This window comes from Caloenas nicobarica, chromosome 1 (genome assembly GCF_036013445.1).
Source record: "Caloenas nicobarica isolate bCalNic1 chromosome 1, bCalNic1.hap1, whole genome shotgun sequence".
Lineage (NCBI taxonomy): Eukaryota > Metazoa > Chordata > Aves > Columbiformes > Columbidae > Caloenas > Caloenas nicobarica.
The window spans coordinates 183,354,650-183,381,370 of NC_088245.1; the positions used below are offsets into that span (position 1 = coordinate 183,354,650).

The 26,721-nt window shown below is 42.7% G+C and overlaps 1 protein-coding gene across 2 annotated transcripts in view; it reads right to left on the reverse strand.

Moving 5' to 3' along the window:
* ENOX1 (ecto-NOX disulfide-thiol exchanger 1) overlaps positions 1 to 25,342 on the reverse strand; it is a 365,314-nt gene extending 339,972 nt beyond the window's left edge. For both annotated transcript variants that reach the window (XM_065637556.1, XM_065637549.1), the window contains exon 1: positions 25,284 to 25,342. The gene's annotated coding sequence lies outside the window, so the exon portion shown is untranslated. The remainder of the gene's footprint in view (positions 1 to 25,283) is intronic.
* Positions 25,343 to 26,721: the final 1,379 nt, after the last annotated feature.

The window sequence follows — 26,721 nt, forward strand, 5'->3', positions numbered from 1 at the left end:
CTTGACAGTGCTGAGTTGACAGTTAGACTCGATGATCTTAAAGATCTTTTCTAACCAAAATGATTCTATTATGTGAGTCTATAAAAATTCAGTCAAAACACCTAAAAACTGACAACAAATTGTTTAAACAGGAAAAAAAAAAAAAAGGTACTCTACTGCATACTAAGGAAAATACTTGAACTGCAAAGTTCTTATGAATGCTATTGAACTTTCCTCAACTTTCACCAAATGAAAGGAGCTCTTGTCCCTAACCAGGACTGGGAGAACAGAGGGACAGAGATTGAGGTTTTGAGGCTAGAACTAAAGAGCCGAAGTCGGGAAAAGCATCATGAGAAAGGACTTTCCCTCTTCTTTCCTTCCTTCCTTCACTTATAAAATGCTGAAAATTGCTTTTGTGCAAACAGTTATTTTCTAACATGCTTTCTTTCTGTTGTCACTTTTAAGTCCCCTAGACATAAATCTATGGAAAGTGAATACTCAAGATATATTTGAACAAATCCTCTCCAAAATGATAAACAGCAATTATCAATGACCTTTCCAGAGAGAAGGATCATAACAGATATCCACTGGGATAATTCTCCCATTCATATCATTTAAGGGAATGACACCACATACAGCACATTGAAGTGAAGTCTCACTATACATCTCTTTTCTGTCATCGTAATGACAACCCAGAGGAGTGTGTTGATCCTGCAGATGTTCTTATCCTGATCTTGTTATTTCTGAAATGGAAGCTCAAATGTAGAAAAAGTAAGAACATTTTCCAACATTAACTCCAACACTACCATACTTGTAGCTTAAACAAATAGTTTTGTGGCATAAGCAGAAGAACAAAAACATCAAACAAGGTTTCACAAACTAAATAACGAAGCTAAACGAAGACAACTTCACTAACCCCAGACAAGCTTCTTCGCAAAGAAAATGCTATATATTTTAGAACCCGAGCCTGTATTTTGACTTATACTCAAAAACGGCAGAAGGAACTGTATCACACAAAATTAAGCACTACCCATCTTGAAAACTACGAATCTGTTCTGGTTAGATACGTAGAGTCAACATTTTAGGACATTTTATTTGGGAATATTTGGTGTGACCTTCAGACTGGCTGAAGGCTCCTCAAGGACCAATTTTTTCTCCAATTGCACTAGACTTGTCTTCTGCCAGGAGCACAGGCTTGGCTTAAAGTAGCTTCACACTTATTCTGAATAAGCTCACTCTTTGCAAAGAGTGGTCTGATGGTTCATGTACAGCAGAGAGGTTCTTACTACATCTTTTTTCCTCATCCCAGGTCCTGAATTAGTTTTTCCCGTTGCAGAAGACAGCCAAAGCACATCTAAACCTCCCTATGATGGAAATTCTCAACTGGTCAGTTAATCTGCCTTAGGTCCTTTTACACTGCCTGTGGGCCAGGCTCTAGCTTAGGCAGGTTGTGTACATCATGTATGATTTTATGTATGAATACCGATGTTTGTTAGAGGTGCCAATCCAAGTTTACAGTTAGAGTTTAAAAAAAATTATGGAACCATTTTTCAAATACAGCAGAAGCCTTTATGGCATCCACTGGACAAAAAACATAGTCGCAGTCAAAGTCATTGCTTTGCCAGAATATTACAGATCAAACTTAAATTGAAATACCTGCCTAGAGAACGGAGGAAGGCACACACACATACACACAAACCCTGCCTTTTCTTCTCCTTCCACCTGAGCCTCATCGCTGCCAAGTGCCTCACAAGCTTTTGTAGGGATAGTCCTTAACAAAGTCTCTCAGAATTGGAAAGGCAGTACAGAATCACAGAATCACAGAATCACAGAATGTTAGGGATTGGAAGGGACCTCAAAAGATCATCTAGTCCAATCCCCCTGCCAGAGCAGGAAAACTTAGGTGAGGTTACACAGGAAGGCGTCCAGGCGGGTTTTGAATGTCTCCAGAGAAGGAGAATCCACAACCCCCCTGGGCAGCCTGTTCCAGTGTTCCGTCACCCTCACTGAGAAGAAGTTTCTTCTCACATTTAAGTGGAACCTCTTGTGTTCCAGCTTGGACCCATTACCCCTTGTCTTACTGTTGGTTGTCACCGAGAAGAGCCTAGCTCCATCCTCGTGACACCCACCCTTTATATATTTATAAACATTAATGAGGTCACCCCTCAGTCTCCTCTTCTCCAAGCTAAAGAGACCCAGCTCCCTCAGCCTTTCCTCATAAGGGAGATGCTCCACTCCCTTAATCATCTTTGTGGCCCTCCGCTGGACTCTCTCCAGCAGTTCCCTGTCCTTCTTGAACTGAGGGGCCCAGAACTGGACACAATATTCCAGATGAGGTCTCACCAGGGCAGAGTAGAGGGGAAGGAGAACCTCTCTGGACCTACTAACCACCCCCCTTCTAATACACCCCAGGATGCCATTGGCCTTCTTGGCCACAAGGGCACAGTGCTGGCTCATGGTCATCCTGCTGTCCACCAGGACCCCCAGGTCCCTTTCCCCTACACTGCTCTCTAATAGGTCATTCCCCAACCTGTACTGGAACCTGGGGTTGTTCCTGCCCAGATGCAAGACTCTACATTTCCCCTTGTTATATTTCATTAAATTTTTCCCCGCCCAACTCTCCAGCCTGTCCAGATCTCGCTGGATGGCAGCACAGCCCTCTGGCGTGTCAGCCACTCCTCCCAGCTTGGTGTCATCAGCAAACTTGCTGATAGTACACTCAATTCCCTCATCCAAGTCATTGATGAATATATTGAACAGTATTGGTCCCAGAACTGACCCTTGAGGCACTCCACTAGATACAGGCCTCCAACCAGACTCCGCCCCATTGATCACAACTCTCTGGCTTCTCTCCTTCAGCCAGTTTGCAGTCCACCTCACTACCCGATCATCCAGTCCACTCTTCCTCAGTTTTGCCGTGAGGATGCTGTGGGAGACGGTGTCAAATGCTTTGCTGAAGTCAAGGTAGACCACATCCACTGCTCTGCCATCGTCAATCCACCTTGTTACGTCTTCATAAAAGGCTATGAGGTTGGTCAAACACGACTTCCCCTTGGTGAAGCCATGTTGACTGTCCCTGATGACCCTCTTATCCTTGATATGTCTTAAGATGGCACCAAGGATAAGGTGTTCCATCACTTTCCCAGGGATGGAGGTGAGGCTGACCGGTCTATAGTTGCCCGGGTCCTCCTTCTTGCCCTTTTTGAAGACCGGAGTGATATTTGCTTTCCTCCAGTCCTCAGGCACCTCTCCCGTTTCCCAAGACTTGGCAAAGATGATGGAGAGCGGTCCAGCAATGACTTCAGCCAGCTCCCTCAGCACCCTCGGGTGCATCCCATCTGGACCCATGGATTTATGGATGTCCAGATTGCTTAATTGCTCCCTAACCCAGTCCTCATCAACTGAGGCAGACTCCTCCATTGCCCTGCCTTCCTCTGGGGCCTCAGGGGTACGGGGCTCCTCAGGACAGCCTCCGGCAGAGTAGACAGAGACAAAGAAGGCATTCAGTAATTCTGCCTTCTCTGTATCTTCTGTCACCAGGGCACCCACCCCGTTCATCAGTGGGCCTACATTGCCTCTGGTGTTAGTTTTATCTGCCATGTATTTGAAGAACCTCTTCCTGTTGTCCTTGACCCCTCTCGCCAGGTTTAACTCTAAGGAGGCCTTAGCTTTCCTAGTTGCCTCCCTACATCCTCTGACAACAGCCTTATATTCTTCCCAAGTGGCCAGCCCCTCCTTCCATGATTTGTAAACCCTCCTCTTCCACTTGAGTTTGCCCAGCAGTTCCCTGTTTAACCACGCAGGTCTCCTGGCTCCCTTCCTTGACTTCCTGCGCGTCGGGATGCACTGGTCTTGAGCTTGGTAGAAGCAGTCCCTGAAAGTTAACCAACTATCTTGGGCGCCTTTACCCTCAAGCAGCCTTGCCCACGGGATTTCCTCCAGCAACTGTTTGAAAAGGCCAAAGTCGGCCCTGCTGAAGTCCAGGGTTGCAATTCTGCTCGGTATTCTGCTCCCACCACAGGAGATTCTGAACTCCACCATCTCATGGTCACTGCAACCAAGGCAGCCCCCCACCTTTACTGCTTCGACCAGACCCTCCTTGTTAGCGAGGACGAGATCCAGCAGCGCACCTCTTCTAGTCGGCTCCTCCACCATTTGCATCAGAAAGTTATCGTCAATGCACTGGAGGAACCTCCTAGACTGAGGCTGACTGGCTGAGCAGTCCTTCCAGCAAACATCAGGGTAGTTAAAATCCCCCATAACAACCAGAGCCTGTGACTGTGAGGCCACGCTCAGCTGCCCGTAGAAGGCCTCATCAACTTCCTCACCCTGATCTGGTGGCCTGTAATAGACTCCCACAACAGTATCAGCCCTGCCAGCCTGCCCCTTAATTCTCACCCACAGACTCTCAACTTGCTCCTCAACCGCACCTGGACAGTACTCTATACATTGCAGTTGCTCTCTCACGTAAAGAGCAACTCCACCACCACGCTTGGCTGGCCTGTCTTTCCTGAAAAGGGCATAGCCATCCATGACCACATTCCAGTCATGTGAGCTGTCCCACCATGTCTCTGTAATTGCCACCAGATCATAATCTCCTGACCGAACGCAGGTTTCTAACTCCTCCTGCTTATTCCCCATGCTGCGCGCATTGGTGTACAGGCATTTCAGGGAGCGAGCCGAGTACACCGATTTCACCCTAGGGGCCTGGGGGGCCTCCCGGTCTTTATTGATTCCCGTGTGCTGCCCCACTGATGCAAGCCCAGCTACAACCCCATCCCCCTTCAAATCTAGTTTAAAGCCCTGCAAATGAGCCCTGCTAATTCCTGTCCCAGCATCTTTTTACCCCTGTGGGATAAACCTTTCCCACATATCACTGACCGGACTGGTGTCTTATAAAACCAGCCGTTATCAAAGAACCCAAAGCCCTGCCTGTAGCACCAGTCCTGAAGCCAATCATTTACGGACTCAATTTTTCTATTCCGTCCCACATCATCATCCGAAAATGGAAGGAGGGAAGAGAAGATAACTTGAGCCCCAGACTCTTTCACCATTTGTCCCAAGGCCTTGAAGTCTCTCTTCATTCCCCTCAGACTACGGGATGCCGCTTCCTCCCCATCTGTCTGAAAGATCAGTAGGGGGTAATAGTCCGTTGGGCGCACCAGTTTGGGGAGGGCTCTGGCGATGTCCCTGATCCGAGCTCCTGGTAGGCTACAAACTTCCCGATGCTGAGGGTCAGCTCTGCATATCGGGCCCTCCGTCCCTCTCAGAAGGGAATTGCCTACCACAATTACCCTTCTTTCTTTTTTATCGGAGGCAGTCTTGAGGCGTGGAGTCGATCGCCTCTTCCTATGTGACTTCGTAGGTGGCCCTTGCACCACATCCCCACCTACATCTTCTTCAATATCCAGGGCCTCAAACCTATTATGGAGGGGCACCTGGGGAAGCAAAGCAGGTAGGGAGGGGGGTTGCCCGCGACGCCTAACTGGAACTCGCTTCCAACCCTCCTCAGCTGTTTGGCCCCCTACTTCTGCCCGACAGCGACAGGGCAGGGGCTCTCTCAAATCCTCCCACACATGCCTTTGCACAGAAAGGCCAGAGACCAAGCAATAACCTTCTATAATTTCTCTTTTCAGTTATAAACGGAGGCAGATGTGATGACAAATACATGTTTCAGAAAGCTGAATGTGTTGTTATAGTAGAATACTATGGGATATCAAATATTTCCCTTTCCACCCCAGATTATATAAAAATACCAATACTCAGGATTTCTCTCATAAATGGCCTGTTTCATTTTTAAAAGTCTGATTTTTTTTACCCTTTGTGTGGGTTTATATTTTTTTTCCCCTATTGATTTTCACTGTTTCCTCCTGGTGTTCTGCCTATACTGGGATACACTCATTTTTTTCACCTTGGAGGTGAAAATTGTTCTCTCTGAACAATTCCTAGCAGGGTATTGAAGCAAAGAAGGGTAAAATCTGTTTCATGGGAAAATGGAAAGAGGACTGTTAGCTGGATTGGACACATGGCTGGCAGTCAAACGGCATATGGCAAACACCAAGCCACTGCACTGGTTTGGTTTTGGCTCCTTGCTTATGCACGTACATAGCAGCAACCACTCCCACCTCAAACCACAAAATAAGGACTTATTACAATCATTTCCAGTTGGGGGAAGCAAGATACAAGTTCTCACTGAGCTAAGTCAAGCTTTTTTTCTTTCCCCCCTCCCAAGGAACACACTGAAAAGCCTTTCTTGTCATGGTAAGCAATGGCAAGGCTCTAATTATCTGGCAATTCTCATCAAGTACTTATAGAGATGGTGGATTCGTAGTGCACCCCGGCGTGTGCATTCCAATTGGGGTGTACCTCCATGAGAGCTACAAGCACAGCACTCTTCAGGATCCTGTCTCCACAGACCACACAAAAATTTACACATGTTCTTTAAAATCTGTGTTCTCATTATTAAGAGCAAATGTGTTAGGTGTAGTAATGTTTTGAAAACTGTTTTATACAGTTAAATGATGAGACTGGAGGGGTTTATATTCATTTTACAGAGATTTTCCATGTCATGTTCTATTACTGCCTGATATGCTAAAAAATCCCGAGCTACCTCCTCCAAAAACATGCATTTATAAATTTTCAGAAACTCATAGGTGATACATGTGAATTGATTTTAAGGTAGAAAGAAAGCTATCCAAGCCACAACTACAAATAATTTCTACTACTGTGCAAACCTAAGCAAGACAATGCTTGCATAAATCTTCCTACTATGTTCATCACTCTGCTGCAGTTACATGCATCCTGGTCTTACCATTATTGGGATTTAGAATTAATGACCCACTGAGATTTACAGGGCCAATTACACCTCCCAGTATTACCATTTTGGGGGCCTCTACAGCTTTAAACAGACATTAGAAGGTCACTCAGAAAACTCTCATTAAGTTCAAGAGATTTGAAATAAGGCCCTTTGCCAAAAAAAAAAAAAGAGAGAATTCTAAATAGGAGAGGCTTTAAAAATATTCCACCTTTATCAGTATTTCCATAAAACTCACTGTGCATTTTTGAGGGAACTACTTAGCTGCATTTGCTGGTTGCATCCAGTTGAGTCCATTTGGGTTTTTTGCCATCTCTTCCAAAACAAAATACTTTATGTGTATTAATGCAAGCGTGACAGATATGACTATTGAATGACGTCTAGAGGGATTGCTTGGTGTTTGTGGAGCTGTGAGGAATTCACTTGGCAGCATCCCTAGTAAGTGAGAAGTCCCTAAATTGATATTGCCCAGTTGCAGTAACTGAGGCGACTGAAATTATCTTTGCTCGCAGACAGCATTGCACACAGATTGCTCAACGTAGACAATTCCATATGTTCCTGTGTTTCCCCCTTTTCACAGGCATGGCTTTCTTTGAGCAACCCAAAGTGCTGAGAGGGATGCAAGTCATTGAACAGTAACCGCATATATGCCGCACCACGGAAGAAAGTTTTGAAAGGAAGAAAAAGCATAGATGTTTTGAAAGAAACAGGCTGATAAACAAACAGATAAGATCAAAGAAATTCAGAACTCAAAACTGGCTTCTTCACTTAAGGATTTTCAATAAAGGGGAAAAAATGCCTAAGTAGATAGCTAGATAGTAGGTCAAACTTCTGGCTGGCATGAATTAAGCCATTCAAGTACACACAATTTATAACAGAAACACCATCAAGCACCTTTAACTACAGCACCACTAACAAATGCCAAATGCCATCATAATTAGGCTAGAAATGCTGTGCTTTGAGTCATGAATAGGATGTGCTCAGCTTTATTTGCTATATAGGATCATGCCATTCAAGTGCAGGCAGCAACATTTACTGAGAAACTCACTGAAAGATAACAACTGATTTAAAAGGGGTTCATGTAAGTTTAGTTAAGGAGCAACTTCAGAGATTATTTTCAATTACTGAGATAAAATCATGGCTTCTCTCAGGAGGAAAAAATGAAAGTTGTTTTGTGTTGTGGGTTTTTTTTTTTTGTCTATACACTACACTGAGCATATGAAAGCTTTAAGAATAGCGTGATTTCACAATGTCACCCTCCCTCCTACTAATATTCCTTAACTCTGCCTTTCCCTCCCTCAAGTCATCTTTCCTATTATTTTCAACATTTTCTTTGATCGATTAATAAAAAGCAGCTTTCCTGCTGCAGATAACAGGTTACAGAATTCCCTTTTACATTGACTGGGTTTACCCTGCTCTCAAAAATACCAACTGATGTTCATTCACCAAATCCGCAGGGCTCTGGTTGAGCATTGACTTTTTCCGCACAGAACTCCTCATTGATTTCAGAGAGCACGAGGATGACAGCAGAACATAAGCAATAAGTTGCAGTCCTTCTAAACTTGCATGAGGATCTGCTGTTAATAAACCAGAAGGCCTCTGTTAAGTAGGATAAAAAAACCCACAACAAACAAAACCACCACCACAACAACAACAAAACAACAACAACAAAAAAAAAACAACCCACAACCAAAACCAACCAACCAAAAAACCCCACAGCTTTACCAGCTTGCCTTGAAAGGCTGCAGACCTGGAAAAAAAAAAAAAAGCCCCATCTTCAGCTCCTCCAAATTCGCTACCAAACAGGTCAGCATCCCTGTTTAATAAGTAACACAGGGCATCCTCATCTGATGCAGAGAGGACACATGTACACTGTTTATTTTAGACATTTAACTTTGCTGTGTCTTAAAACTTGTACTTGCAGGTTCCTGTACACTCAGCAGAGATATTCAGACACCTGGAGCAGGCAATTCAGAGCCCAAGGGGCTGCACTACACACACTGTGTAAGCTCTTAATTCGAGCACTTACGTTACATGCCCAGAGCGAGTCTGTGCAGTCCCTCCACACATGTCAGCACAGTGCTACGCTCCATGCACGCTGTATATGTGAACCTGAGTCCCTTTGCTACTTCAGCCTTGCCGCCTCATTTCATTACCTGCATCTCCATGAATAAGAAAAAAAGAAATCTACATATGCAATAGGCGCCTTTGGGCAACAGAAGACCTTAGGAGTTAAAGGGCAGGATGTACACAGGAATTAAAAAAAAAAAAAAAAAGAGATTTATTTTCTTTGGCACAGAAACCTAGAGACATGTCATGAACATATATTAGTCCTCTTATGACAAGTACTCAAGATATTGATGGAGTTGACAGCGCAATCTCATCGCACTCCCATCAAACAAACATCGGACTCGTGCACGGCAGACTTACAGCTCCAGAGCAGTTCAGCCCTTCTATAGTAAAATATGTCAACCATCTTACAAGATATTATTTTTTTCTTAAACTGATGGAGTATAATAATCTATATTCTAAATAGTAGAGTCACTGACAAGACACAGGTCTTTTGGAGGTAAAACAGGAAAGTATATATGGCACAACATTTAAGTCCCTACCCAACTGGGAAAAAAGCCCAGCTTTGTAGAGAAAGTACTGCAATCCGTATACCTTTAAAGAAAAAAACAAAGGTTTTGTAGTCATCAGCCATCACAAAATTATTGACTGATCTCCTGCTGTCTTGCATGCACATCAAGCTGTTTTTCCAGCTAGATTTGTTCACTTACATTGCTCAAATGAATGTCTCTCTTAAAATAAAAAAATAAAATAATTAGCCCATTGAAAATAACTCCCTAACCTGCTATCCTTTCAATAGAACTGAAGTGCTCTTAACACACATAGTACACAAGCATCTTGAATTAGCTGGGAACTATTTTTAAATACATGAAGGATAAGATATGAAATTAGTTTCATGGGGAATGAGAACCTTAGAGATTATTTACTTTCCCTTAATTACTTTGACTCACCACTCATTTAGCTTTCTGATAGTACTACCTATTGTACACTCAAATTTTTATATTAAAGACGTGGTTTTTTTGAAAATTTGAGATTATGGACCTTAATGATACATAACCACATTTCTCAAATCGACTCATGCACCTAAAAGCTAAATAAAGAAACCATATGGTACAAATATTCTTTTCTTTGGAACAACTTCTTCAAAGTAAGGATTGCCACATAAAAGCAAGTACCTTTCTTTGAGCAAACACATGAAAATTCTGACAACTGTACAGAACTATTACACTGGGCACAGGTCGCCTGTTACATGACTCATATAGTGCAAGGAGCAAAACAAAATTATTATTTAAAAATTAATTTTGAGAGCGAGGAACTCAGGTGACAGGACAACCTATGAAGTCCTGAGCCTGAGAGAAGCTCAAGTTTCTAAGACTTCGAACACAAAGAAATTAAGTGTGGTCCTACAACACTGCTGGGCTACATCCACTACCCATCTTTACTTTGTATGACACAGGCACATTTCTGTCACTCACACAGGATAATAAAAAAAGTTAGAGTAGATGAAATGGTATTCCAAAAAGAGAGCACTTGTGACAAATTTCAAATATAAACCTAAAGAAAAATAGTAATTAAAAAATAAGGTCTACAATCTTATCCCTGTATAAATAAATTAATTAGGATCTTTATGACAGAGCCTCATAATCTTAAAAAAAAAAAGGGGAAAGTAAACAGAAAGGATGAAGAGAGAAAAAAAAAAGGAAAGTAACAAAGAGGACAATGCATTAAACAGAAAATAGCAAGTCTGTTATGTAAAGGAAAAGAAGGAAATGGAGGCCACAGCAAAAAGACGAGACAGACAGACACAAAGGAGTAAGGAGGGTTTAAAAAATGAAAGGAAAGAAGGCAAGACAAAAAGAGCTAGGGAGATAGACATACAGAAAGGATGGCTTAAAATTAAAGGAAAAAAAAAAAACCAAATCTGCAAACACCACAGCTCTACATTCATACCCAAAAAATTACTCTAGAAACCAGAGCTGGAAGGAGAGTGAAATTCATGTCCTTAGCTAACGACGCTTCATTCAATGCTGACAGCTCAGGGTCCAGTCCTGTCTCTGTCAAGCAGTGGGACTTTTTGCCAGAACTTCTCATCTCCTGTGGGATTAAGGCTGAGCTGAAGCAATGCATGAGTGATTTTCTGCACTTAGGACACCTGAGACACTGCATGCCAGAGCATCAGTTCTGGATCTTTTAGGATGACTAGTCTTAGTTACTAAGTAACAGAATTAAGAGGTACAAAACCCATCACCGTGCAACATGCAGAAGCGCATACTACTGCCACCATGTATTTGAAATTATGAATTCTCTCATTAAGCAGAGTTATCAAACTATTTGTTATGTTATAAAGTCCTAATAATTTTAATATCAGCTGTCAATGACTAATTTAACAGAAAAAAAAATCACGGGCTGTTAAAGCAATCAGCAAAGGAATCCATATCAAATAAAGTGGATTTTCTGAAGGCTTTCCAGAATGAGATGGTAAGAAAGAAGCTTCGGGTTCCACTTTCCACCAGTTAATATTTAACTGTTCCAACAAAACAACCACAGTAGTTGAGAGAAAGAAGGAGGAGAAACCCTGAAAAGAATTTCTCAAATCACTTATTAGAATATAATGAATATTAACAATAGAGAGTACAAATTCTCTTGTGAATTGAGTATTGCTAGGTTTTGGAACCCTTCTTCTAGGCTGCTAAGGTTGCTAGGGAATTTCACAGTTAATAGTGTATTTCCATATGAATGTTTGAAGAAGGGGGAAGGGTTTGGAAAACTGAATCTTAAGCGTTTCCTTTGTGCTTTGGATAGAAAATTCCGATGTTCTTGTAGAGCTGAAGCAAGACACTTTCAAACTCAGCTATACATTATTAAAGATTTTTAGAACAAAATTATATATAGGAAATGTTTAAAGTAGCATTGTGAAGGAGAACTTTTGCTTCTCTTACTGTGGCCAGTAGGAATGCACCAGACTTGCCATTATGCACTTATGCACATTCTAAGGGTAACAAGCATCTACAAACCACAGCAGCTTTGTTTTGCTTTAACAGATAAAAGCAACAAGTTTATTTTGTTTTAAACAGATTGTATGTCCATTTTTCATAGACCATTTAGAAAGCACATTGCTGTGGGCTTCCCAGTGACAAATACACTGAGGCATCAGCAAGTGGCAACACACTTTGTACTCCTTGACATGGATGAAAGAATTCAATTCAACTTTTCTTTTTTCTATCTGGAAAGAGAAATGCCTGAGAAAAATATTTTTAGCCCTACTTCCTGAGAAAAAAGCTTAAATGATGCTCTGTCTGCATCTTCATCTGTTTCTCCTCCCTTCGCTAACTTTGGGTGACACTGGTCAACAAAAACTGATAGAGGGCAGAGTCCCTTCATTTTCATGAAAATAAATGGCTGAATAAAGGAGAAAAATAATAAACATCCCATGGTTTGAGTGGAAGGTACTCGACCTTGTACCAGAAAATCCACAATCACCACTGAAGGAAAACCTGCAGAAAAAAAGGTGAGGTGGGCTCCATGCTCACTCTGCCACATTTATCTGGTTATCCTCCCTGTCCTTCAGAATTCAAAACATCCCACCTCAGGCAACTCTTATTTACCGCAAGTATACGTGAAATACAGACACACTTTCACTGGCAACTCCTGTGACTGCTCCTCTTCACACCACCATATTATCTTAATAAACTGTCTCTCAGTCCCAGGGTCTTTGTTCTCATGTAAGTGACCTACAGTTGGTCACCCTGGATCTTACACAAAGCATGATGAGCACAGAGGTTATATGAGTTAATTGCATAGTGACTGCAAAAATAGCGTGCTTTCTTCCTTTCAGCAACGTGGTCTTTCTCTATTGAAAACAATTGGAGTTACACTGTAATTCAAGTTAACGATAGAACTGTATATCTGGATAACTCTATCATTAGTTAATGTTACCACCAAATGAGCTTGTCTGTATGGTATTTGACAAAAAAATTCAAGTTAAACAACCTCCTCCAGAATGAAGACAATATTGGATTAATTAGGTAACTTGCTGCACATTTAGAAAATGAAGATGAATATCCCTTTTATAACCATATTCAAATCCTGCAAAATAAGAACCAGATTGTAATCTGTTATTGTAGCATAACTTATGAATATTTCTTGAATTACTCGAAATTTAAATCATTGGAGATCAGAATCTGGCCCCATGCATCTTAGAAGATACATGTGGCTCATGTAAAAAAGACGCAATCTCCATCAACACATAATGCACAGGAACCAATTTATTTCCTAGGAGACTTCAAAATTCTCTGCCAAAAGTACTTGCATTCTGGTACTCCTTACATATTTTTTTTATTTCTATTGGTCTACATGCTGCTTTTGCTACTAGCTATGGAGTGAATATCTGGAGAAAAGCAGAAACTGGAGTCCATTACTCCAGTACTCTTTTCCCCACACACTTCCCAGAACTCAGGCAACTTTCTTCCTCTGCCCAAAGACAGCCACTGGAAATACTGTAAGAAGTCCATAAAGCTTTTACTAGCTAAAATGCAAACCACAGACTGCTGAATTCATTTTGTAACATGATTATTCCTCCAATGCGGTCCAAAACTGAAAGCATGCAGCTCTAAATAAGATACACAAAAATGTCATAGCTGAGTCTCAAGTCTCTAAACAGTCTGGTCTACCATCCTTTTAGTCTATTTTTAGTTGTGCTTTAACAACTTGGGATGTGTCTAGATGAGTTTATTGAAGATAGATTAGTTTTCTCTCTACCTATACTTTATGATGCTTCTGCACCAGTCAGCCCTGAACCTGAAGTTGTCTTAGCAAGGGATCATGTGTGAAAAAGTTAATTTATCAAATGTTTCAAGCCTAACAGTGTAACATATCAAAGTGCTCCACATTGGGTTGGGCAGGGAAGAAAATATTTTCAAGGCTGAAACACCCGTGTTTAACAGCCAGTGTCTCCTGTAACTTGATGGCTGCATTTTCCACTGTTCTGACACAAACCGGGATAAACTGAAATCCAGATGATCAGTCTGTTAAGTTATGAAACCACACTCCTTCTGACTGTCCCATTTCCTTTTATCCCACTCACTGTAAGGCTTGGTGAGAATCACAGACAAGTAAGAGCTGGAAACAACTATACAACATGATCAATTGTGTTATGTAAAGATAACACAGCTGTATTTACTGTGTTCTTGAAGAGTTCAACTGGTAAAGCCCCACAATCCATTCCAGGACCCTTCTGCATCCTTGCAACTAGAAAAAAATTCCTAAACTTGTTATTTCTTGCAAAATATTCAGCCTAATACTTCTACTCACTGTGGACATTGCAGATTTTTTTCCTCATATGTCAGACTTCTTCCTGTTCTTCATCTTCACGCAAAGCATTAATCTTGTCATTCAGCTTCTACAGATGCTGAGGCCTCCTTCAATATTTTTCTCAAATATTAGGTGTCATTTATTTGCAAGCTAGAGGAAGAAAGTTTCGACTTGAACTGGAGTGTCATCAGGCTGTAGCTGGCCAAAATCTTTCTGAAACTATCTGTGCTGGTTTTGCTGGGATTGAGTTAATTTTCTTCATAGTAGTTAGAATCTTTTCTTTTTAGTAGCTAGCACAATCTTTTGGTTTGGATTCAGTATGAGAACAATGTAATAACACACTGAACTTCCCATGCCTTTGCCTGGGACAGTTAATTTTTTCTTTACAGTAGCTAGGCTGTGTTTTGAAGCTGGTATGAAAATAATGTGAGAACCTACTGATGTTTTGGCTGTTCACAAGGAGATCAAGGACTTTTTCAACTTTCTAGGTGCAGATGCACATAGAAGTTGGGAAGGAGCATAACAGGACAGCACCTAGATTGACATCCAGGCTGGTCAATGAGCTATTCCCTACCATTAGCATCATGTTCCATCTATAGCTAGAGCTGGATTTCCAGCTCAGTCTTTTCTTCTGGGATCAGCTGTTCAAGATTGGGGCACGCTCTTTTCCAGGACTGACTGTTTGGTGCAATTATGTTTGAGCACGAACTGCTGTCCAGGTCTTCGTTCTTCTGGGATCAGCTGTACGGGACCAGAGTTTGCAATCACTGCTCAGGGACAAGCTGGGTGTCACTGGGTGCTGAGCAACTGCATTGTGTATCACTTATTATGTATACATATTACTATTATTATCATCTCTTCTTTTGCTATCCTACTAAACTGTTCTTATCTCAACCTATGAGCTTCTCCCTTCCCTTTCAAATCTCTCTCCCATCCCATGTGGTGAGATGAGCGAGTAGCTGCATGGTCCTAGTTGCCAGCTGAGGTTAAACCATGACACCAGCATTAGTTGCCTTCCTAAGATTATCAGTTCTCTGAGGAGCATCTTGCTATATAATTTTTTTTTAGAAAAGTCGAGTTCAATTTCAAGAAACTCGCATTATTGAGAACCACAGAGTAGAGGCAAAAACAAAGATCTTCCTTAGAGGATGTCTAAGAGAAACTGAAGGAAGGGAGCATAAAGTCTTTTTTCCAGCCAACTCCTAATTACACAGATGGCTCTTACTCACTGAGATGAACTCAGCATCAGGACAAACCTACTTCAGAAGTTCTCATTTCAATTTGTTTCTGCCACTCCTACGTTTGCTCCTCAGGCACTTACAGAACACCTCCTTGTCACACAGTCATTCCATGGCATCCCTTAGAAACATGACGGAGAGCGTTACAAAGGTCTGCATCCCTCCTTGCATGGCTGCTTAGAGCCACTATCTGAACACTTCTCACATCCACTGAACCAACTTGCATTAATAGAAGTGCTGTTTATTTTATAATAGGTTTGGGGTTTTAGCTCTGCATTTCCCTTTTCCTTCATCCATTTAACAGTGAATTTAAATATCTGTTAAAGGGCAGTACACACAGGCTTACATCTCACCCTATATTGCCCATTTTTTGTTATGCTGACAGCAATGTTAGTGCAAAAGGAAGTTTCTCACAAAATTTGAAGTCTTCATTTTCCTAGTGTTTAAGATAGGAGTGGTTATTGCTCTTTGTTCTCCCCGATAACAAAGACAAACTGATTCCTCTAGAATGAAGTGACATTGAAGAGCCACTAAAGCAACTAGCACAGTGACTTCAGTGATCATCACAGCCATATTTCAATGATGACAGGGTTGTCAAAGCATGGCATTTTCAGGATTATCAAATTCAATCTTCTCCTTCCAATTCAATACTCAGTTTCATCTGGCAGCTCATCTGACATTGAAGAACCAAAAGAAACGGATTTTCTGCACGATTTCAAGATGACCACTAGACTTTTCTGTTTAGCTACTCGGGTAACATTTATACTTTAGGTAGAGAAGAATTGTTTGATTACAGTGGGTTGACTGACTCGCTTCACACTACTCCGTTTGTTCTTGGGCAAGATGACCCTGAAAATTATTACTTTTACCGTTTCTATTTTATTTGTAGTATATAGTACCGCACAGAATCAACTTTGTCATAATGGAAAAGGTAAACTTAGGTGAGGGACTGGCAAGCTGGCCTTATACAAAGCTGCTCTGTCAGATGCGCTGCCTGTTTCCAGATTCAAACAAATGAAGCCCACTTTGACTGCACAGTTCTCCATTCTCTTCCTTCTCATCACTACACATGGAGAGTGGATTACATTAAGCAGCTGCTCCCTTCTTTTATTGTCAGTGAGCCTTCTCTTTCATTTTCCCCAGAGACTTTATGCAGTTACATAATCTCCCTTAATATTTTCCAAGAAACTTAAAAATAATTCAAATTTTTCAGCCTTTCTCTTTTACTTTAAAAATGTTAATAGTTTCCTTCCCAGGCTGAAATTACAGACGCCTTCTATTTAGCAAAGAAAACAACATAAACTACACATTACATATGTTCTGTAAAATGATACACAAGTTAAACAAATGCATCATGAAAAATAAAACTGCAAAACCCAACTAATGATACACGCACAGCACCTGGTTTCACATGTTTCTTCTGTAATAGTATTAACCTTACAGAATTGGCAAGAAACTGGATAGCTAAGTAGATTGGCAGCAGTACACCAAGCCCGTCACCTGGAGTGCATCAGCTCAAGTTTAGCCCAGCTCCCTCTAGGGACTGGAAATGCACGTTCTCTCACAGCTCTGTCAGTGAAATGAAATGGTAATAGCTATCTGGTTCATACAAAATGGGAGATTACATTGCAGAAAAAGAGTCATCAGCATAAACAGTGTTTCTGTGTACTGTTAAGATTATTAATAATCTTGAACCAAGCAACTGGCCAAGGGTGCCTTCATTTGCTAAAATAAAATTAATCTAAGAGATGCTCATTTTAGGGCAGCTAATGGAAAGGCAACACAAAGATTCTAAATCAAACACCCTTTCCAGGACTTTTAAGTCTTTGGCTTTCACACGTAACAGCCTGCCACCAACAACTCTGTTTATGCTCTGTGTGAAGACGGTGGAAGCCAGATGTGCAGGTGCAGAGGAGGCATGAGGATGCATGAACCTATTTACAGCCAGTAAATCCACACAGTAAATCCAAACTGATGCTTGTTTGCATCCAGGTTCCCATCATCTGTATTAGCCAGCAGCAGACCATAAACACACACTTTTTTGATGCATCTATAACTCTACTAGCCTGAGCTGTGATCTCCACAGCTTTCACTGCTAAGCAAGGGTCACACCTGCAAGGAAAACTCTCAATAAACTAAGTGGATCACTTATTTGGTAAATGCAACTCTTTCTTCTGAGTCAGTGTTGAAGTAATGCCAACATCCATCGTAAGTCATCAGAAGAGATTAGTATGTGGATCATTGCCACCACAATACAGGCCACTATCACTGTGGAATGAGAAGGACCTGCTTCACTTGGTAGAAAATAGTAAGCTCTTATTCTATATGCAGAGGAGCAACTGAATTAGGATATAACACAATTTCACAGAATGTCAGAGCAGCAAAATATTAGGAAGCAATCTGCTACTTTCAGATCAAACAAACTTATTTGTCATTGCTGGAAGTCTTCCTGACTCTCCTCACAAGGGCACGAGTACCAGTGCTCGTTCTAAGAGCACGCTCTCATTCTCGTTATTACATTCCACCTCCCTAAGTTCACTCCATGCTTTTATCAGCTACTGCTATTTCATGTCTTCTTTGCTTCTCTGGCAAAGTGCTTCCTAACAGGTATGGGTAAGTCTAAACAGAGCTGTAAAATATACTGTTAAACTCTCACTGTATTCTACCCCAGTCAGAGCTGCTACATCCTCATGCATTTTTACGCTGTATGTAGGGCACAGACCCCTTTAAAATCTACATAAAGCCATCCTGTCATACCAAAACAGTTGTATGTTACCCGCTTTGGCCAGGGAGGGACTGTTCCTCACCATATGTTGGTGAGATCTAGTATACCAAACCCTACATCCTAAATGCTAACACTATATTTAAAATACCCGTATAAAAAAATGGTTTAAAGCCTCATTTAACTTAACTCTAAAAATATCTAAAAATCTATTAAGAAAAACAAATTGTAATTAAGATTGTTGTTGACCTAGCTTCTCTCTGCAAAAGTGACAGAATAACTATCTCACATTTACGCAGTATCTTTCAGTCTAAAGGATTCCATCCAACAACTCTGATCTTAAACACACACAGAAAAGTGCTATTAATATACAAAAGTAATGCTAGATATAAACCGATCTACCCAATTTCATTGCCAGCAACTACTGAGCTTGATCCACTCAGTTGTATGGGTTCCTTTTATCTACCTTATCCATCCATCAACAAATTATCTGCCCATCAACAAACTGTCCCTCTAACATCAGCAATGCATTGACAACAACTTCAGTCTTAATCCTTATGTTCTGCTGAAAAAAAACAACCTTTCCCCAGCCTCATTCAACCTCCTCTCTGATCTCTATCACCAACATTATCAACCAGTCCCTAGACACAAACTCCAGCAAGGGCTGAATCTGGCTTACCTGTCAGAGTTTTTGTTTTTAAGCAGTCACTTGGGGTGTATTTGGAGTCTACTGGTTTTTAATAAACAGACCAACTTTTTCCGTCCTATCCTGCACACAGAAAACCTAGATGAAACCTAAACTTGTCTTTTACAATTTCAAAACACCCCTTTCTTGCACCATCAAGTACTTAAACCAAAGGTCAGTCTCACCAAGCAGCTCGACCCTGGATCAGCTTTCACCTGTGTGTGGTGCTCCTGCAAGATCCCTGTTTTAATCATTATCACTCAAGGAAGAGTTATTATGAATTACTTGTTTTTACCTTGTGGCTACCAAAATAGGCCCTGTTTAAACAGTTGGCTGTCAGGTATCCACAAAGCATGGCAAAGAGAAATCCACCTCCTCCTCTGCAACTGGCATGGCTGTTGGAAAACATTCCCTGATGATATCAAGTCTGCACAATGATTTTTTTTTTTTTCTGAATACTTGCTTGAAGTAAAATGAATTGCAAGAAACCCGTGTAATATCATTATTCCAGGAAAGAGTTCCTCAAAGAAACTGCCACTACACCTTGAATCTGCATCTTCCCTGGCTGACCTGTCTCCCAGTCTGAATAAATGAGGGAGTAACGCACCTTGGGAAAGGTCATCCATATGTTTCAGCCTCTTCCCAAAACCACATCACTGATGGCAGCAGTCATCAGGACTCACACCGCACACAGACCAGCCAGATCACAGGGGACAGTTGTTGCGAGATCAGGGCATCATGATGTGGGCACTGGAAGGAAGCAGTAGTACCCGCTCTCCATCACTGCTACCTGACAGCGGTAAGCATCCTTAGGTGATGAAAGAAAATGCTGCAGAAACTGTCAACAAACAAGAAGCTGTCACCTCTGTGCCCTCTACACCACCCCAGGATGTTCATTGTTTTCAAAAGGGAAAACAAACAAATAAAAAAAAAAACAGAGCTGTTTACTAAAAAATCTACTGTAGCCAAGCCTTGCACATCCACCATCCCAGCATTGGCACAACCTGAGCCCATAGGATGGCCCTGTCCTGATTTATGCATTTATAAAAGCATCAAACCCAACTTTCTTCTCACTGGAAGCTGCTTGACCAAAGCACAAACACTCCAGTTTGAGAAAAGTTGGCCCACTATCTGACCTAGTTTCTCTTGTAACCTTCAGCTAAAGCTAGAGTGAAACAGAGACATGAAAAAGGGCTGCTACATCTTGTACTCTGTCTCCCTGAAAACACAGAATTGTCTCCTTCAGTACATTTGCTAGTGACTTGCCTACTCTTATTTTAGACATCTGAAGAGGGATGGGGGGCTCTCACTACACCTGGACTGGTATAGGCTCCAGCACATTTTTCTGTCGTTAAGTTTTTGCCTAGAATTCATCATACAGTTTTATTTCCTTGATTTCTCAATTTATTCCTAGGTATTCTTCCCAATAAGGACAAAAGAACCCCAGATTCCTTTGACTACAATATATTTCAAATATCTACATGTAGTTAACTTATCTTCCCGCATTCAGTGCCAGCCTAGAAATATGTCTATTTTCTAATATTTCTCTTCTTCTAGTTCTTCCAGATCCTCAAGTATTACATTGCTCTCTCTAAGCTTCCTTCAACCTGTAAATATCTTCCTGTTGGTACAATATTCAGAATTTTCAGATGGGTTCATAGCAGATTCTTCTAAAAAGGGAATCCCACCTCTTTGTTCATGGACACAGTACCGTTTTCTTGTCAGCTTAACCACAAACCGTGCTGTTCTGTAATCAAGTCACACTACAGACTCATGTATTAATTCCTGCTGGGTCTTAATTCTAGATCCCTTCCAGCATTGCTATTACCCATCAGTACATTCCCAATTTGAGACCCCTATGAACTTGCCTTTCCCTAAATTTGTTTCCTTCACTCTACTATCCTGTAGGAATTCTCCTTAAGTTCTGTTTACTCGAAAGCAAAGATGTTCATTTCAAAGGTTATAGGTTTTGCTCAAGGCCCCTATTCAACAAAGCATTTAATTAGATGTCTAACTTTAAACACATGCTTAAATCCAGTTGATCTCAGCAAGCAGAGAGGAGCTTAAGCATACGTTTAAAAAAAAAAAAAAAAAAGTTAGGCATGTCAGTGCTTTGCTGAACCAAATTCTCAGTTTCTGTAATCACTTGGATGGTTTATTTTCCTTATTTGGCAAGAATTGACAGCTTAATGCTTTTATGTTACAGGATTTAAAAATGAAACTTCAATAGAGTCCAAAATTGACATCATGCTTTTGTTCCTTTCTTCAAGTAAGAATAAGAAATAAATACCTAAGTAAATATGCAACAGTAGAGAAACCATTAAGTCTATAGGATTTAAACATGCAGTAAGTAACTCTACATTCTCATTGCTGCAGTTCCCTCTTGAAAAAAAAAGAAAAAGCCCTGTGAAATTTTGACAAAGTACGTGTATCTCAGTAAGATATGCAGCACATTCCCTGTCAGCTCATTGGCCACTACCATCATTATGCAGTTAAACGGAGAGAACAAAGCTGCCCATTTCTTAATTTGTGTCTACCAAAAGCATTTAAATGCAATGAACTTAACTCACTGTTCCTCAAAAGGTGGATTTTTAATGGGGACCCATCAGTTACCAACTCACATGCCAGCAGATATAAGATTTTACATTCATCACCAGCAATGAATGCAGTTGGCATAACAGGAATTTCGTGGACAGTATTTAAAAATCACTTCCAAATGTCTTCCATTGTTTACACACAGAATACTTCACGGCCTTTCTCTCCTCTTTGTTTTTTGTTTGTACTTTTTGTTTTCTTTGCCTTCCTTCATTCTGCTGCCTGGTAAACACAGACACAGGCTAAGTGGGGACTGCAATTAGGCAGCCATACCAAGCTTAATCTGTGGACTACCTAATTGTAAGATTTGAGGTTTGGGAGGCGTGCCATTTGAGAAAGAAGTGGAGAAGAAAAATTGGAAAATAACTACTTCCTCTCAATCCATAAAGCCTTCCAAAATTCAATTAACATGTTCTGAACTAAACCATCCACACATGCTATGGCACTAAAACGTGTGATTTCAAATATAGTCAAGAAAGTAGCTGGTCATTGATATTTATGAGAATTATTCTCTGACCATTCCACTTCCATCTCTTTTACGGAAGTGGTGTCTGTTCTAACACTTTTGTACCTCAGTACTTGAGATGAACCAGAAAAATACCTATAGGCAATATAAATAAATTGTACATGACTGCATATTGGATCAGTTAAATATCGTCATGAACCCCAAAGTCACTCAAAGACTGCCATTCCCACGCCTAGCACAAATACCGTTATTTAATAATGCATACACAATTAAGGTTGCCGTCTTCCCCACAGCAAATTTTTCTTGTGATTTTATAGTTTCCCAGATGGAAATAATACCTTCACTTTCACAGATTCACTGGTGCAACCAATAGGAAAACCACCACTGTTTTTATTTACAGTGTGACCGCTGTAAATACTGCTGGGTAGCAGAAAACTGTGGGCAACTTTCTGCTACTTTCTCTTACAAAGAAAAGAAAGTTGGCAAAGAGGCAATAGCATAGAAACTCTTCTGATACATTGTACACCCAGCTACTCATCTGTGCCGACCGCAGTTTTCTTTCCCTGCTGCATTTCAGCATCTCCAGCAGCCTCTGAAGCACCAACACCTGCCGGGAGTCTACAACCCAACAGGTAGCGAGCAAAGATCCCGGCTTAAATCCACACCTTGCACTAATGGATTTTTTCAGATAGATGGCAGTGCACAAAGTGCATCTGAGACTGGTCCAGGGTCGAGATGCCATTTCAACGCTCAGACACTTAACTAAGGGAATTACTGCGTTGTCAAAAGCACTTTTAGAAAGATTCTGCCTTAGGACCTGATCCCGCTGCACTGGGACAGCTCTGGCTCTTTTGAAGGGGTGAACTGGGTGCCAAGAACATAAACATTGCAAAGCAGCACTTAGAATTTTACTTCACATTCCTGTGAGTGGCAAAGGATTTTTCTTTCGATACATTCCACCAAATGTAGTTTTAAAACACAAACCTAAAGGATGATTAATGAGGCAAAGTCCAAAAAGATACTGCATACTAGATACAGGAGATGATAAATCTGATTTTCAAGGGTCTGTAATAGCATAGATTTAGAAATAGTCCAGCAATAAGAACAGAGTATTTCAAATCATTCCTATTGGCAAAAATTCCAGAGTTACTACTTAATTTTGTGCCCACTTCATTCTAACAGACATTGTTAATAAGCTGAGAGAGCATAGTGAAATTTTAACTATTTAACTGCATTTACCCTGGCAAATTCCTTTCTTACAAAAGGAAAGTATTAACAAAGCAGCTGAAATGAACAGGAGCAAATCTCACAGCACAATTAGCCATTCTCTACCTACTACTTGGAGGTTTCAACACAGAGCTATCATGATGTAGAAGCATCCACCATTGTTTTGTTTTCTGTTCGCAGTAGGGGGTTGCTAGGAAACAAAATACTATTGTCTGATTTCATGATCTATCGCCTGGTTTGCCTGGCAATAGACTCTTCTAAATCTATTACTGGATTATTTTATATTTTACAGAGAGATTAAGGCTAACATTAAAATGAATGCACACAGAGAGGAACAGTGAAAAATGCCTCAAAATTCAGGGGAAAGGATGTGTATATTCCAGGTTGAAGAAGAGAAACTATCCTGAGGAAAAATGAACTTAAGCAGTCTGGTGATATTTATATACACACGCACTCACACATGTATCAGCGTTCCTCAACTGTATCTACAGTTTTGCCGGCTTGTCAAAGACTCTCTTGCTTCTGAGGATACAAAACGTTCTCTTACTACTCAAGAGCTACTGTACGCTGCAAGTTCTGTAAATACCACATGCTGCAGAACGCCTGGTGTGGGTGAGCACACACACCAGAGTCATTTTTGTTCTTGGAATTCAGCTCGGGGTCGTTTCAGTGCCTTAATTTATTTATGTAATCATTTTTTGCACATTCAGATGGACAGAAGAGTCAGAGGCAATTCCTTACTCTCTTTCTTCCCCTCCCCCCTTCGGTTGTAACATAAATATATAAATAAACTGGTAAATAAATAAATAAATGCATCAGGAAAAGATCTCTAAAATTGAAAGCCGCAGTAACAAATCTCACATATTTTTTACAGTAGCAAGTCTTTGTAAAATGAGAGATTAAAAGGTTATTACAACCAAATAAATGTGGGTGCCTATCAAGGCATCCCCATAACATGACGGGAGAACTCAACAGCAAAAAACAATCTATCATGCTTGAAAGCTGAGAGTCAGATGAAGAGACTTCAGCACAAAGCCAGAGAAGAAAAGACTTTAAATAAAACCTGCCGAGTAATTATTACTCTTTTATGTATATCTGCAATTTCACACCATGCACAACATGCACTATTTCAAAGTCCTTTCAACTTATTTATTAATGTCTATGCATTTTATCATTCCTTTTTACATTTGAGAAAAAAAATGAATGAGGTACATTGCAAAGGACATCAAAGCTTTTGACATATTACAGCAGAACTTCCAGTGATTTAAAAAAAAAAAAAAGTAATAACACGCAACATAGAAAACACACAATTCTCAGGAAGGATCTGAGAGCTTCTTGTCTCTCCCGCCCAGAGATGGATTTATTCAGCCTCTAACCTTCCTTTCAGAAATCCGGAGCCTTCGCCAAAAACAAATTTAGAATTAAAGAACAAGAGAGTAAAATGCAGCTGCTTCTCACCCCAGACAACAGCAAGCTACTTCTAGCGATCAGATCAAAGCAACAAGAGATGGAGAGATGGACACGACCCACAACCAATCCCTCTCCTCGCCAGGGTAGGATTCGGCTGTTCCCCAGCTGGTAACCCACTACAATAACAGGGCTAGTGACAAAACGGTGCCCAGCGTTTCCCCTGTCCCCCGCCGCTCGCACACCGAGATCCTGTCACCTAAAGCTTCGCTGAAACCTCTTTTAAAGCACTCACTCAAGGAAGGGGGAGAAAGACGAAAAGAGGGATGGGACAGTCACCTCCTAAGCTCGCCACCAAAAACTGTTCTGCAAACTGCTGCGAGGGCTGCCGGGGTCCTGGCAGCCGCAGCCACTTAACTCTCTAGGGGAGAGCAGGGCTTGCAAGCGGGAGGGACCCCGGCGTCCGACCCCGGCTGCCCAGAGTCCGCTGCCCGCCCGCCCACGCCCGTGCCCCGGGGAAGGCTGCGGGGCTGTCCCCGGCGGGGGCAGCGGCAGGAGAGGGAGCCCCGTCCTCCGTCCTTCCCGCCGCTGCAGCAGCAACTGCAATTAAAAAAAAAAAAAAAAAAAAAAAAAAAAGAGAGAGAGAAAATCTAAATAAATAAATAAATAGCCCGCTAGCGGGAAAGGGAAAATAAAAACCCACCCTAAACAGGCGGACCCCAAACAACAACAAAAACCGGGCGCCCAGGAGAGCAAACTTTCAGACTCACCGGGGAGAGGCAGTGCCCGGGGGTGCGGCGGGCAGCGGCGGGGGCGGCGCACGGCCCCGCGGCGCCGGGCGAGCGGAGCCGGAGCCGGAGCCGGAGCCGGGCGAGGCGGCCGCTGCCGGCGGGGCTGCGGCGGGGCCGGGGCAGCGCCTGCTCCCGCCGCCCTCTCCTCCCTCCCCGCCCGCTCCGTCCCTCCGCAGCGCCTCCCACGCCGGGAGCCACCCGGGCAGGGCTACCACCGCGGGACCGCCGTACCTACCGGCTGCCGGTGCGGGGCCGCGGAGCAGCGGGAGCCGCCGCCGCCACCGCCGCCCCCCTTCGGCGGCTGCCGGGTCCGGCGGCGCTGCAGCAGGCGGAGGACGCCCCGCGGCGGCGGGGAGCGCGGGGCCGGCGGCGCGGGGGTCCGGAGAGGCGGCGGCCGCCGATGCACAGGCAGCGCGGTGCCGCTGTCTGTGTGCGTGTGTCTGTGTGTGTGAGTGTGTGTGTGTGTGCCGGGGAGGGATGCTGCAAGGGACCGAGGGAAAATTCTCCCCTCCTAGCAAAGCCGCCGACAAATGGCAAGGCAGGTGTGCAGGGGAGGCAAGGCTCCCGGAGGACGAGGAGGAGGAGGAAGGGGGAGAGAGGCGGTGAGCAGGGCGGGGAGCGCACGGCCCAGCGGCGGGAGCAGCCGCGGGGCGCCACGGCGTCCTGGGGGCAGCGGCCCCGCCGAGGAGGCGGCAGCCGGGCCGGGTTCCCCGTCCCGCCCGGCTGCGGCCCCTGGAGCGGACGCCCAACAAGCTGAGAGTGCTCCTGGAAACCCCGGCAGAGAATCCTGCAGCAAAGTTTTCCCCGAGGCCTCTCGTCAAACACAACTGAGTGCTGTTCACAGCACTCTGGACACGGTTTGGGAGATACACACCATCCGATGGGATTGGTGCTTCCTCTGGAAATCCTCCTGTGAAAAGTGGTTGCGTGTCTTGTCTGCAGAGGTTCACACTGCCCAGTTAGCCGTGGCTTAAAACTAGCACCCATCAGGGGAAACCCTTGCTACAGCATCTGATTTTTTTGCTTATTCATCTCCCAGACAGAAGTTAAGCCCCAAGTGTGGCGAGAGTACCTGCCCTCACCCGAAGCCATGGGGCAGGTGGCCAAGGACAGCTGTCCCTGGACAAGGTGCTGGGCCCAGAGAGGCTGGTGGCAACAAGTGCTTCCCTAAAGCCAAGAGCTGCTCCTAAAGACACCACCGAACATCTCATCTTGATCAGAGAGTTAACAAAGCCTTTTGTGGCTCCATCTCGGCTACCGCAGAAGGCGTTTGCTAATCTGAACCCTTCCCACTATATGAATAGGAAAATCCTGTTCTTCTCCTGGCCTGAATTACCATGCAGGGATGCTGTAAGCAGTCCCTTTCCCCTGTAGAGACGGTTGTGATTTAGTGCCAGAGAAAGCCTTTGTATGCCCA